This window comes from Meleagris gallopavo, chromosome 22 (assembly GCF_000146605.3).
Source record: "Meleagris gallopavo isolate NT-WF06-2002-E0010 breed Aviagen turkey brand Nicholas breeding stock chromosome 22, Turkey_5.1, whole genome shotgun sequence".
Taxonomy (NCBI): Eukaryota; Metazoa; Chordata; class Aves; order Galliformes; family Phasianidae; genus Meleagris; species Meleagris gallopavo.
The window spans coordinates 3,568-18,247 of record NC_015032.2 but is presented as its reverse complement, the minus strand read 5'-3'; the positions used below and the strand labels follow the sequence as shown (position 1 = coordinate 18,247).

At 41.8% G+C, this 14,680-nt stretch overlaps 1 long non-coding RNA gene across 2 annotated transcripts in view; it reads left to right on the top strand.

The window, feature by feature from the left end:
- Positions 1-12,779, top strand: part of LOC104913969 — a 13,271-nt gene extending 492 nt beyond the window's left edge. Inside the window, exons 2-5 of one of the 2 annotated variants that reach the window (XR_795743.2) lie at positions 1,931-1,959; positions 5,926-6,075; positions 7,065-7,263; positions 11,605-12,779. This is a non-coding gene — a long non-coding RNA (uncharacterized LOC104913969). The remainder of the gene's footprint in view (positions 1-1,930; positions 1,960-5,925; positions 6,076-7,064; positions 7,264-11,604) is intronic. The other variant, XR_795744.2, reaches the window with a different exon arrangement.
- Positions 12,780-14,680: the final 1,901 nt, after the last annotated feature.

Genomic DNA, 14,680 nt, shown 5'->3' with positions numbered 1-14,680 from the left:
AAGAGTGGGAACGGCAGCGGGGCGATGTTGGCAGCCGTGGGGAGCTCCTGGCGTCGTTGTTGAGGTGTCGCTGTCGCTAACCTCCAGCGCTGTGTCCGATGGACTTGGGGGCTATGGTTGTCGGTGATGGCGTTCTCGCTCTCGCTGCGTTTCCCCTTGAGCTGCTGCTGCTATCGGCAGCGCTGCCACTGATCGCTGTGTCAGGGGAGAGGTTTTGTGAAGGGCACAGTGGTTTGGGATTCCTTTCATAAAGATTCTGGACCTTGGTTCCCCGCCCCTATCCGAATTAGAATGAAAAACAGTATTAAAAATTCATCTTTTGAGGAAGAAGCTCTGAGCACTTGTAACTGGTAGTGCCGTTCCATAAGGAGTGCTGGGTGATGCTGACTGATACCATCCATTGTGAGCATGCTCTATAGAAAGTTTCCCTCTGTGGGAGTGAGGAAACAAAATGTGGTAATTCAATACTGTGGGGTTATTATGGGGTTACTAGAGTCTAGGATTCTCGAGTCTGAGGATTGTATGAGGATGCTACGAGGATACTAGCTCCTGTGAGTGTAAATTCTGTTATTTCAGATTCTGTGATTGTTTCCTAATTCCAGATTCTTTGATTCTGTGATGATTCTGGGCTTCAAATGTGTGGTGATTCTGATTCCTCACTAAAGAGTATAGACCCCCAGATTTGTAGCTACGCAATACGATGCATTTCCATATCCACCCCTGTGCACAGTGTGTGGCTTAGTTCTGAGTGCCTGACACAAACCCAAGCAAAATTAATAACCTACAGAAATTGAAAAAATTCTTTGCTTTAGTTTCTGCTCCCTGTTTCATTTATTTATGTTCTCCCTTGCTTCATACGTAACTTCCAAACTTGGCATTTTGCAAATAATACCTTTTCCCCCTTTCATCCTTCAGTGGTTCCTGATGGTCCCTTGTTTCTCAGTTATAATGGGCTCTCAGTGTCATGAGCCCATTCATGTAAGAATTTGGGAGTGGCGTTCACTCCATGAATCCACATAATAGTTAGTGTCCCTAGTTGCTATCATGCAGACTTCACCAATTTACAACAGATAGATACAGCTACAATATACACTCCTAAGGGGGAAGCAGGAATGTATTTATTGATGAGCATAGATACGCTGTAGTAAATATAACAGTGACTTAACAAGACTGGAGATGGCTGGATGCACTTGGTTATTTTTCACATAGAGGACAGGTTACACACACACCTACAGAACACAGCTCTCCTGCTGTGTCATGAGGATCAGAACGAACCCCATGGCTGTCTGAACTCTTCAAACCACAGAGGTAAGGTTCCTCAGCACAGCTGGATCCACTCCTAGTCCCAGACGCGTTCAGGAGTTTGTGCCTAAGGGATCCTATGTGCACAATCAAAGATATCACATATAATCTGTATAATGGACTATTTGCATGTGAGGAGGCAGTTTATGATCATGCAGATGTTCAGCCACTGTTCTGTGGCAAATGGTTGGACTGTGCAGCCATCCCTGAGGCAATCTGCAGAAAGTATCTTGTCACCCCTGCCACGTTCTTCTGCAATTGGGATAGTGGAAAATGCATTAGCTAAATCAGTTACAGCATACCTGCTTCTGGAATGTTTCTGAACTTCTTCTATTAAAGCAATGGTTACCTGCTACAGCCGCTGTGAGAGGTGGGGTGTGCTTATTTAATTCCCTCCATCACCCATCGCTTTTTGACAGGCCATGTTGGATTGTTCCAAGCTGTACTAGTTGACTTAAAACTCCTGCATCCAATAAATCATTAATTGTCCTTGATATCTCTTCCTGCCCCCCCAGGGTCCTACATTGTTTCATTGTCACTACTTCAGTTGCAGCAGGAATCTGCACAGCAGGCACTTTTACTTTTCCCACTGAAATTGTTGGAGCACTAATACAATTCTTTATTCCAGATTGGTGCTGACCATTGGGAAGATTCAAGGTGAGTCCTTTTGGAATACCTATCCCTATGATGTATTCTGGGACAGGGACAGTCATGACAGGATACAGTCATTTCAGGAGGTTTCCTATTTTCATTTCTATTTGTGTTTTCACTGCTTCATTTGTTTCCCTCCCAACCCTACTACTGGTTGTCCTTCAAATTTCTCAGGGTTCCCATATACTGAGGAGGCCTCTACTCTGGGGTCATTTGAGGCTCTTACAGTTTGTGAGGACCAGTTTTTCCAAAATATCTCCTTCCAAGGATACAAATTGGAATATGGTTCCCAATCCTTCTCCCTCACAACAGCTGACCCACTCGCATCGGGCGCTCTGCAAATTGATAAGAGGTCCCACTGAGGCTCCTGAGGGAGTGCAGCAGGTGGAATTGTTCCCAGGTCTTTTGCTTTAGAATTTGGCACCTTCTTGCTAGGGTTTATTTAACCCTCTGTGTTTATATATCCTCTGTAATTCATGAAGTGGAAAACCATCAATCTTATCATGAGAAATGCTGTCTCTTAATAAAGCTGTAAACAATTCTTTTAAAGAAATCTTATTTTCACTGCCTTTCTGCTCTTCCCTCTTGTCCATTCTCCCCTGCCATCTCCTTCTTTCCCCTCCCCCATTGGCTCTGCTCCTCTTAACTGTATCCTTTCTTCAGTTCTGCCCTCTTTGTCCTCCCCTCTCATTCATCACATTTCTGTTCTTCCGTCTTACAATTTCCTTTCAACTTTGTGCTGGGCTGCCAGGAGATTCTGTCAGCAGCCTGGAGCAGGGACAGCGTGGACAGGGGAGGGAAGGGGACAGGAGAGGGATGGGCAGAGACAGGGGCAGGATAGGGAAAAATGTAGAGTAGGGGCAGGGCAAGTGATAGGGACAGGGGCAGGGGCAGGAGATGGGCAGGAAAGGGAAAGAAGAGGGGCAGGGGCAGTGACAGGGTAAAGGAAATGCTGAGGATAAGTTTGGAGGTAGTAGTAGGGAAGGGATAGAGACAAAACCAGAACATGGGCAAGGAAATGCGGAGGATCAGGGCCAGGACAGGAACAGGGATGGGCTAAACAGGGAATGGGGGCACAGCAGGGCCTGGTCAGGGCTATGTCAGAGGCAGGAGAGGGACTCGAAAGGGGCAGGACTGGAGACAGGCACTGCTGGGACTGCTGACACTTCTGTGGTGGTGAGGATGAAGGGATGTCTGCTGTACTTGCTGGTGAGAAGTAGAAGATTATGGGGGATTTCTTGCTTTTTATTTATTTTCTCCAAATAGCTTATTAATTGCTATGAATAGTGACTTTGGTTAATGCTCTGATTGGGTAATGGCAGCTCCATTAGAAGGTTCCGGGTTTGCAGGGGAATTTTCCACCAAGGAGGGATCTCCAGAAAGAGATCCTTCTGTGGCAGTCAGCCTTGAAATGGGGCTTAAGTGAGGTGCAGCCAGGCTCCAGCCCGTCCAGTTGCACAACTGAGTTGCCTTCACCTGTGCTCCCATGGCTGACCTGGTCCTTTCCGCAGGTGCTCAATGAGTGGTTCAGGCTGTGATTCAACAGTTCCCATGCAGAGTCCTTCACAGGTCGCAGTGCAGGAATCCGCTTGGATGTGGTTCTTTAGGGGCTGCCAGGGGCAACCATGGTCTTCTTTAGAGCTTGCAGGAGGAGCTCTGCTCTGACACCTGGAGCACCTTCTTCCTCTAATTCTTCACTGACCTTGGTGTCTGCAGTGTTCTTTCTTTCACACTTTTCCTCCTCTTCTCTCTCACAGCTGCTGGACTGCTTCAGAAATAACTTTGATTTACAACTCCAGACTTGGCACGGGCAAACAGTAGCCTTGACAGAAAAATGAGTGCTATATTTTCAGTTCTGAAATAACCAGCTTAGGAATGTTTAAAACTGGCTACAGGAGCTGACAGCACCGAGGGTGCTCCACGTTAATGCCTGGATATTGTAAGCTTGGGCTAGCAGTGCAGGTGCTGAAATACAGGAAGGGCTATTTAAAGAAAAATCTGAATTCTGCCATCCTTGCTAAGTCCCACAGCTAAACATCATGCAAAACAACACCTTAAAACTGAACATTTTTTGTTCATTAATGTTTTTCTTTCTATCCTGAAATATAATATTAGTAGTGGACATGCCAAAGAAGTTACCCAATACATTCCAACTGGACGTAAATGCTCAGTTGTGTGGTAAAGCAGTGCCTAGAAACCTGCAACGACTGCTCCTTATCCACGTTCTCTGGATTTTCTTTCTGATAAATGGAGTCTGAGTATTTTTACCTATAATGGCACTGAGTGTTGAACACTCATCTTTAATTTAGCATCAAAGATGGTTTTTCTGCTTCTATAAATGACCACTCACTCGAAAAATACAGCTGTTTCTCAAGCACAGCTGCCTAAGTCTATGGATTAAATGCTGAATGCTGACACCTTGGGACCTTCTTTCCCAAGGCCAACCCAATTCACAAAAACTTATGTTAGGAGAAAAATAAATTAAAACAGTTTTGTTAAAACAGAGGGCTTGCATGCCTTATAAGTCACAGGAGAAGATGTCAACATTCATCCATGTCTTTTGATATTAATTCTGTTTGCGACAGCATCCTTCCCTAGCAGAATTTTCAGTTCAAGCTAAAAGTTCTCCAGTGATTTCTGCAAAACACCAGAGTATTTTCTGCTTTCAAGGACTGCAGAAGAATTTATTTATCACATCAGTTAAGATCAGTCACTAGGGGTAGATATAGCTAAAAACAATGACTGAAGAATGATCATGAATGCAGGTAGTTCAAGTTGAGCTCAGATAGCTGAATTAGTCTCTTTCATGGGTGGAAAATCAAACTGAGAAAACAGAGCATCAGGCTGTTAACTGAATTTCTGCTAAACTTAGCTTGACATTGGTGCCTAGGAAATAGCTTTTCTTTAGTGTTAAAAACTTCCTGAAGTTAATTGAATTGACAGAATATGTTTTTTTTATTTACCTTCACCATCAAGCCTTAAGAGGAATCTACAGTAAACTTAATTCAAGTATATTACTGTAAACAAATACCAGTATGTACCAACACAAATGTTAGGGTGATACATAAATTATCTCTGCTGGAGGAAGGGTTTAACAGTGGCCTTTTGGAAGGTACTTTTCTATCCACTCTTCAATAACTCAAATAAAATGCATACTAACTATTCAGCACAGGCTAATGACATGATTCAGTCGTATCAGTTCTACTTGGGCCTTTATTTATGGTTGTTTTTTTTTTTTTTAATTGGCCTAGATATAGGCTAACATTTTCTTTTTCTGATACCTGATGGCATCTGAATATTTCTAATCTTTATCTAGCTGTAGAGTATATTTGCTTCAGCTAATATAGCCCAAGTTGCACATCTCTGCTCAAAAGGAGTCTAATTAAGGCAGTGCTCTTGAAGGCTGTCCAGGTCTAGAGATTGGAGACAGCAGCTGGAGAAGACTTGTAGCCTGTTCCCAAGAACAGACTTTCACTGGCATGTGGACCTCGGGACAGTTTGCCAAGCTTCAACTCACCATGAACCTGCAGGGAATTTCTCACACCAAACAGCTTGGAGGCACATCAGCCCTGAGAATCAGTCACGTAACTGTTTCAGAGAGCAGTGGGAGGAGGCCGTTGTATATGCGTGAGAAAGAAGAGAGTGAAAAACACAGGAGCCTTGAAAAATTTCTCCTACACTAGCAATACCCATCTGAAACTCTACTACGTAGTGTTCACAGGAAGGTTTTGTAAATGTCCCTCTCCTGCCTGTAAATCAGCTTCGTTGTGCAAGCCTACCTCTGTGCTCTCTACATGGTGCTTCAGGTATAGGATGGCAGCCTGCAGTGCTGCTTTCCCCCTTGGGTCAGGAGAAACCCCAGTGAAACCAAAGCCAGGGGCTGGCAGCACCTAAGGAGATCACAGAGCACAGGATATCTCCAGCTGATATTCACAGCTCATGTCCTGAAAGGTTTCTCCTTTTGTTCTGCAGGTGGTGACTGCTGCGGATGGGGCAGTGACAGTGGAAGACGGTGTGGTGGTGGCAGCAGGAGCTGGTGAGGGTGCTGCTCCCACTGAACAGGAGGCTGCTGCTGAAGGTGACAAACCTCAGGGAGAAGAAAAGGAGGTTGATGTTTCTCAGGTACCTCCTGTTGTTGTGTGGGGGAGCAGTAGAGGAATCCAGCCAGATCCAGCAGCTCCCAGCACAGGCAACGCTGATGCAGCTCCACGCCCCAGGGTCCAACAAGCAGCGAGGATGAGCGTGTATTCTCAGTCAATGCACACACAGAGCACACATAGACACGATATTTGAACATGCACAGACAGCCATGGAAATCGTAGACAGACACACGGGGTACTCACACAAACACAAGCATTACCAGAAGCCTCATCACGTTCACCTCTGGCTGAGCAGGGTAGAGATCTACTAGTGAGAATATATATATTCTTATATACATGCTGATGTCACTCAAGTCCACTCAGCTGAGTGTCTCCAGTGGCTGGCACCTGGATCTCTCATGTAGCTGGCAGATGGGCATACAGGCCCTCCAATCCATGATCTGACCCTGGTGCATACACAGGCAAGAACAATCGACAGCCCTCACTCTGGAGAAGAGTTAGCAAGCAACTTAATGAGAAGAAAGGACAGACCACACTCATCAGGAGCAGGACATGGCCAGATAACATTTGAACTATCCACTGCTTACATGCAACCAGCCCATTTATCCTGTTATCTGTGCTTTTGTTGTCCCACACTTGTTCCTCCCCAGATCACCTCAATCCACCCACTGCTTTTGGTTTCTCCCTTAAACATCCCATAGTAAGTCTTGTACAGTAATTTGTCCCATGACTCTTGGCAACAACCTCCCTCAGTCCTGAAGGTGTTCTGGTGTGTGATGGATTTCACACCTGGACTCTGGGACAGCCCTGAAAGAGGTCCAGGTCACTTCTGCTTTTGCACCTTGTGTTCCTCTAAGCTCTTAGAACTTTTACTTTTCTGCACAATTATTGTTCTCTGTCTTGATCTAAGAATCCCACCTTCAGCAGAAGTAAAGAAACATGTTTTTCAACTTGAAATAAAGTTCTAAATACTCTTGTGGTGCTTTTGTTGTATTTTATTTCTTTTCCTAGGAAAAGGTCAGCAGCATCCCTTCAGTAGTGATAGAGCCAGCATCGAACAACGAAGGGGAAGGAGAAGAACATGATGTCATCATGAATGAGTCCAAAGATGCTGCAGCAGAGATGGGCACTCAGGGCACTGACAGTGAAACCTCCCAAGTTGGAAGTGAGCAGAAACCAGCTGAAGAAATCCAGGCTGCACCTTCTCAAGGTCAGCAAGAGACACAGCTTCTGACATGCCACCGGCCTTTCTCTTTAAGGTCTACTTGTTTGTTTTTCTTTTAGACACCTTTTCAGATCTAGCTTCTGTGGATGTGTCTGACAGTTGAGCCGTTATGATGGTTTCTTGAGGCCAAAGGACACCCAGTTTCACAGCCACGTGCTTGCATGCACATGCACTCACCCAACCTTTGGCTGTGTTTTTTCTCCATACATGAATGTTGAGAAATCTATTTTCTGCACTTGGATTTTGTTGGTTATATCCCTTTGTAGCTGTAAGAATCGTTAAAGTTATCCTTTCATCTCACCAAACCAGTACTGACAGTGAATCTTTTAAGTAAAATTCCATTGCCAGCGATTTAGTCAGCAATATTATTCGATCGTTTGCTAGCAACACCAAAAAGGCATTTTTCTGGCCTGAGAATCCGTAGGGGAAGTTCCAGCCCTATTGAAATCTATGGGACTTCAGCAATTCACTGTAATGAAGTTGAAGTGTCATTTTCTGTCCTTAGTATTACTATGCTTACAAACTGTTAGGGTATTCAGACAGAAAAGTTTAATAAGCTTGAGGGAAATTCTCTCCTTGGTTGGTAAGACCCACAGAGATTCCTGGTTCACAAGGTTCTTTTCACTTCAGAATCAGTGAGCAGGAGAAACGCTCCTTGAGGATAGATGACCTTTATATGCTTCCTACTATAATTTGCATACTTCAGACTAATCAGTCCCATAGCACTCCATAAATATGCCATTCTTTCTGATCCAATTTCATTGGTCAAGATTTTCAGCAAACAGTGAGAATAACATTAAGGTTAGAGTGACCAGGATTGTGCAGTTTTGATGCAGACGTGCTGTCACAGTTCATCTTTTGTTTTTTGTCACGCTTCCTTGAGTCGAACATAAATAAGAAGCAGCAGAATATATGACTGCCATCTGGCTCTCAATGCTGCATTATTTCATTATTGCAGAGTTACCATGGAACTGTTTGTGCCTTTGAGAAAGCTAGGATAGTATCTCTCTTAAGGAGGAAGAGCTATTCAGTTAAACTGGTCTGTTCATGACAGTGTACTAACCCCACAAATGTTTTAATAATCACCTCTTGGAAAGACAGATATTTTTGGCATTCCTATCTGCCAGTAAGGGGGAGTTCTTTCCAGGACAAACAGGAGCTATGGTTCCCATTATTAACTTCTTGTATCTTATATTGAAACTGGTGCTGTACCTCTCACTCTAATTTCCAGGGATGTTTACACCAATAATAGTATCTAGCAGACAGCATAAGTAAGGGTCTGAAGTAACATTTCCTGTGATTCTTTTCCAAGCTTATCAGCAAAATCCTGCCATCCCTCTCCTCAGGTCTAGAAATGATAGTGGGAAATGAAAGCAAGTTCCTTGCATGGTAGGAATAATGTAACAGGACTTGTCCAAGAGGCAGCACTTGTGGGATTCTGCAACCTTGGGAAAGGATGTTTGGTTTCTTTCAGTAGTTTCAGGAAAATTTACTGAACTATACCTGTTTCATAAACTATAAATAGAAACTTTGATGTGAACATTAACAGCTTGAATATACGTATCTATGGCCATATATTTCCATAAAGAAAGAAGTAAAAGAGTACATTTTTCTTTTTTTACAATGTCTCTATTTTGATAATTTCTGTATATTTGGTTGAAGTTCTGCATGATTTTGAGGCAGCTAACAGTGATGAGCTTAATTTAAAACGCGGGGATATTGTGCTAGTAATTCCTTCTGAGACCACAGCTGATCAGGTAACAACATGATTATTTATTTTTGTTGTTAATGTTTCCCTTTGTCTCAGTTTTCTTCTCACTGTTTATAGTTAATTTGAAATGTTGATTCAAAACGTCTTTACTGTTAGGAAACACCAACATTCTTATTTTGTCCTTTCACTTGGTTTAATTTGTGACCAAACAGCACAGTTAACTAAGCTAAAGTCCCAGGTATATGCTACCAACAGGATCCAACTTCAGTACATTTTTCTAGGGCAGTTTTATGTTACCTTGTAGTGAATTTTATACAGGCTTACGTACATACGTAGGCTTAATACAGAAGATGGCTTACAGATTGTGCATCCTGTTGCTATCATTTTGTTGTAACATTGGGTCAGAACTGATTGTATGTTCCCCACATGTTCATAGTTTTACATGGAGATCTGGAGAAATATACATTTGCCCCGAGAGAGCAATGAGACCACGCACAGTTCTGTCCTGCAGCTAAATGGCACAGAGGTATCCCTACATGTTCTGCGTGCCTCTTGGAACCTGAGTCTCACACAGCAGTGCTCTTGAACTGCACCAGCAATCACTTTGATGCACGAATCCAACAGTTCCATGTCATTTAAGATATTTTATTTTGTTTTAACAATGTGTTTCAGTTTAATTTTTAAACAATTTAATTCCACGTGTTATATTGATTTGCAGCCAAGTGAATTAATTTTTGACTCTTTCTTTAAGAGAAGACCATCTTGTATAATTAGTACGAGCCACTTTGTGGCTGTAGTGGCAGAAAGTGTTGATGAAAAGTATCCCACTGAACTAGGGGCTGGGAGGCTGGGGTCTGGATCCGGCACAGTGAGATAGCCAGTGCTCTCCTCTGAATGAAGAACATTTCTTAAAATATGCCCAAATACTGTCTAGTGCGTATTTGGAGAGCCAGAGACTGTTCATTATCTAAGCTGAACTCTCTCTTAATACAAGAAACAAGTCATTGTTTTGGTTTTTGGTTCTTTTTTATTATTGTTTCTGAATAAAAGATTATTTTTATTTTCCTTTTCACTAGGACACTTCATTACTTTTGTAGGGACAGATTCTCTTATACTTACTCAAACTGTGCTGCGTCATACCTCTTGGGCTGTTCAACTGATTTTATTGTCAGTATTTGCAGAATACCACTCTAAAGATATAAAAATAGGTTGTCTTCAGTTATTTTTTCTTATAATGTTTTGTATTAAATATATATAACTTTCAGTTGGTGAATCCATTAATTTCTTTTCTCTTGTGTGCATTCAAATCCCATTAGCATTAATTGGAGTAAGTTGTGTGCAGTGATGGAGAAAATAAAGCTTCATGTATTCATGTTTCTGAGATCATTCTGCTCATATCTTTATTACTTAGTGCATATTTGCCCTTCATGTTTAACATCACCATAAAACTTAATTTTTCTCTTTTACCAGATACTTTGTTGATTTACAAAGAGTGTTTTATCTTGGTTCTTTTTTGTCCTGCAAAATTGATCTAAAACCATCATTCTGACATAGCTAGTGCTGTCAGCCTGTGTTCCCTGTTCAAAGCCAACTAATCCCACCAGTGACGTCAATTTTTTTCCATAATTATTGAGTTGAAGTTATTATCCATTAAAACTTCAATCCTGAATAGAATCCACTCTGTGCATGGTAGAAAACTTCAGTTCCCCCGTCTCAGGTTTTCCAAAACATGAGCTTCAGGAACATGCTGCCAGTTACTCCATCTCTGTTTGTACTTTCTGTAGAATAATAATGAATCAGCATTAGAAACTCCCTGTTAATCATCACTCTACTCTGACTCCTGTTCTTAAAAGGAACAAAGCACTGAGTTAGTTATTTGGTGAGATGAAAGTAGGCTGATCACTGCAAAAAATACTGAATGGATTTTATTCCAGGTAAAATGGATAGCACTTAACCCAGCACTTTCCAATAAGAAATCTTCCTTTTGATTGATTGTGCTGCTGAGGATTTGGATTGCAGTATTGCAAGTCAAGGTCTGGCTTAGGCTAAAGTTTCCAGGAATTTTTGAAAAAGCTAGTTGAATATCAACTGACTTTTAGTTTCTAGAAATTATGATGGCGGAGAAAACAAGAACTGTGATTTCTTCTGACTGTCAATATGGGAATGAGAGAAAAGAACACTCGGAAAAAAATAATCAGAGAAAAAGATTGCTTTTTTTCCCCTCATCTGTGGCATTCTGTAATGATTCCAGCACACTCTATGCTCTTACTGTGTAAGTATCCCAATATTACTGTGAGAACTTTGAAAACATCTCCACATGCATTTGCACAAATGCAGATTTGTTGTAACACTGGATGACTCCAGAGGCTGATTGTCCAATTTTCAGTTCAGTTGGAGGTTGGGTGGATAAAGGCCATATAATATACTCACAGTCAGTCTCACAAGACCACGGTCTGGCAGAACAGAGAAAACAATCTGTGCAAAATCAGAGTACGCTATTTAACCAAATCACCACTTCTTTTAGCCTTATGATCCAACACTTCTCCGGGCCTGGGGTGTGTAGAAAGGAATGGGAGAGGCCTGAGACTGAAGGTGCTCTGTCTTTTTTCTTTCAGGAGGCTGGCTGTTTGACAGGCATTAAGGAATCTGAGTGGCTTCAGTACAGAGATGCAAAGAGTTCTAAAGGACTTTTCCCGGAGAACTTCACACGCCATATGGAATAGCTCTTCTCACAGGCACACAAATGTGGTATGAAGCTCAGTCAGTAGGTTTTTAACCTCTTTGAAACACAGGAGCCCACTTTTTTTGTAGTTCAGGCTGTTAATGGTTTACAGATTGGTGCTGGACAAAGCTTGTTGAAGCATATCAAAATGAGCATGAGTGCAAACAGTTCAGCTAGCAATTTCTGAAGCAGTGTGTTAAAAAAAAAAAAAAATCAGAAATGTCCTTATTTGTTCACATGTATGTGGCAACAGGTTTGTTTGTGCTTTGTCAGAGCTATGGTGATCCTGTATTTGGTCCTTTCCCATGAAATCCCAAATTAGCCTCCTTGGTACCAAAACCTTAACTTCTCTGCACTGAGTGTATTGTATTGAGTTGCACTGCAGAAAATTTAATGAGTAATCCTGTAGTAATGAGGTCAAACTATTCTAAGTTTCATGTGTTTAAAAAATATAATTAACTGCTGCAACGTTTTTCAGTGTTATTTTTGGACATGTGTAATATATATACACAGGAACTTGAATGTATATCTATAAGTGCATATGGGTATATATGCATTTTAACAATTTCACTGCAATTCTTTGACTGTGTGGTGTCATCAGTACATGCATTGCTCTCTCACTGTCCGGCATTACAGGAAACAGTTTTGTTCCAAAGCAAAACTAGCTGCTCCATTGCCAAAACATCAAACAGTATCTGTGTTAGTAATGTGAAATTTTCGTTCTGAGATGATGAATAACATCGTTTTCAAAGCTGCTAAACCTTTGAGAAGGCATGGCTCAGTTTCCTCTTCCAGCTGTAGTAGTTACAGTGAGATAATCTGGAAGGGGAACTGTTATGATGCACATCTGTACTTTTTTATTTAATTGGCTGATTAAAAAAAAAAAAACACAACAAAATTAATCTCTGAGAAATAAGCATAATATATTTTCACAATGGGTATTTACGCGGCATACCTTCACAAATCCTTTTAAATTAAGATATATGATGTATCCTGTATCAAAAAGTCATCTGTAACTTCTGTTTTCCAGTGCTGTGTCATTAAAAATAAACCTTTGATCCAAAGACATCTCATCTGTGTTGCTTTTGAAGTTTTGTTACAATGAATTTCACGTGGTTCATGTGTTCTATTAGGGAATCTAATTTTAATTTAATACCTCTTTTTCCAAAGAAACACAGCGCAACTGATGCACCATCTAAACTCTTGCTTTCAACCTCAAGATTCCAACAGGTCTGATTCCTAGCTCAACACATCTCCTGGCTGCTCCTCCTGGACATGGGCTGTGGCCACCAGCAGCAACAAGGGAACTTGTCTGTGCCCAACTGTCACTCAGACTGCTACCTCTTATTTGTGTCTTGCTCGTCCATTTCTCTTGTGTGAAAAAAAAAATTCTCCATCAGTCTGCTCTGTTCTGTTTGCTGATGCATGGAAGCTACAAACATTTAGGAACATCCACATTTTCCTAGCAGTTCAGTTATTTTTTGTGATATTTTGGTTGTGAGCTTTTTTGCGTATGAGTTCTTTCTAGCCTAATTTGTCAGACTTCAGTTGAAGAAATAGAATTTTATTGTTCCTCTGAAAGAGGAGGGAAGTTGCTTTCTTGGTATCTACTGAATTCAGTAGCTTTCAAAAGTAACTTTGATGGTAGCTGTATTTTGTGGAGAAGTGGAGTGGCTCGACTCTGGTAGCTGGGATTTTGGCTTTAAAATTTTACAGTGAGCAGCTGGAGTCTTGGGATGTTGTGGGAAGCTCTTTGGTTTTCTTTTCAAACCTTTAACAGGCTTCGATAGTGATCCAGGACCAAGAATTTCTCTAGGGGAACAACTTTTCATTTGTTTTTGATGTTACAGTAAATTCCAGACTCCGGTGCACCGGGTTGTCACGGTGACCTGTTAAACCTCATGTGTGGTGCAACTCTGATAACCTCCAGGCCACAGTTTCCCGCTTACCTAGATCTCAACATTTGCTTTTCAGCAGTAGCTGTTCTACGGATCACTGCAGATGACCCACAGAGGAGCCTCCATTTCTCTGTGCAATCTGCATGGTCACTTCTCAGGCGGGTCCGTCCTTACAGCCATGTTGCTGAAGGAGCAAAGACTGGTGTGAGATCCCCAAGGCATCTCTTTACCCAGCGATGTCTGTGTGCAGTTATCTTTGTGTCCTCTTCTTGCTAGAAGTACCCAAGTCAAATTTAACACTCTTGACCTTGATACTCCTAAAACCTTGGTATAGCTATATGTGCCAAATGCTCTGGTAGGAGGTTTGAGGTACGCATGAGATTGCACGTAGATGAGAAAGGTGCCTAATCTACAGCAAGGAATTTTCATGCTTCCCTCTGATATACTCTTCAGCAATACTTCTTACTCCTATTCTGTGTTTCTAAAAATCTCTTCACTGTAAAGAAAAATACAGTTTCAAGAACCATCTAATGTCTGCCTCTCGCTGCAAGCGCTGTCATTATTTGCTGGAAGTACAAAGATGTACAGATCATGTCCCAGCAGCCGTGCTGCTGCACGTGATGCACGTGTGATTGATGTGCTGCAGGTTACCGTGGATGACCCGTGCTGGCATGAAGTACATCTTACATCTCACATCCACACCTCGGATCCACAAAGCAAATAGGCTTCTTGTGGGAAGGATGAGGAGAATCGTTAATGTTATCCTTAAAAGTCCTTGCAAAAATTCGTATAACGAGATGATAGATGCAAAAGGAAGATAGACTTGATAGACTAGCCAAAATATTATTTGTCCTAATTTTCCCTCTGAAATATGGAGCTGGTGAATAGAAAGATTTATCATTTGGAATTTAGAGCTGTTTCTCATATTTGATTTCTTCTTACTCGTGTTTCATAAAACAATCAGACTTCTCTCTCAGACACGTTTATTTCTGCAGCTCCTGAGATGCATAGTATAAAATAATCACAGAATCACAGAATCACAGAGTTGTAGGGGTTGGAAGGGACCTCTAG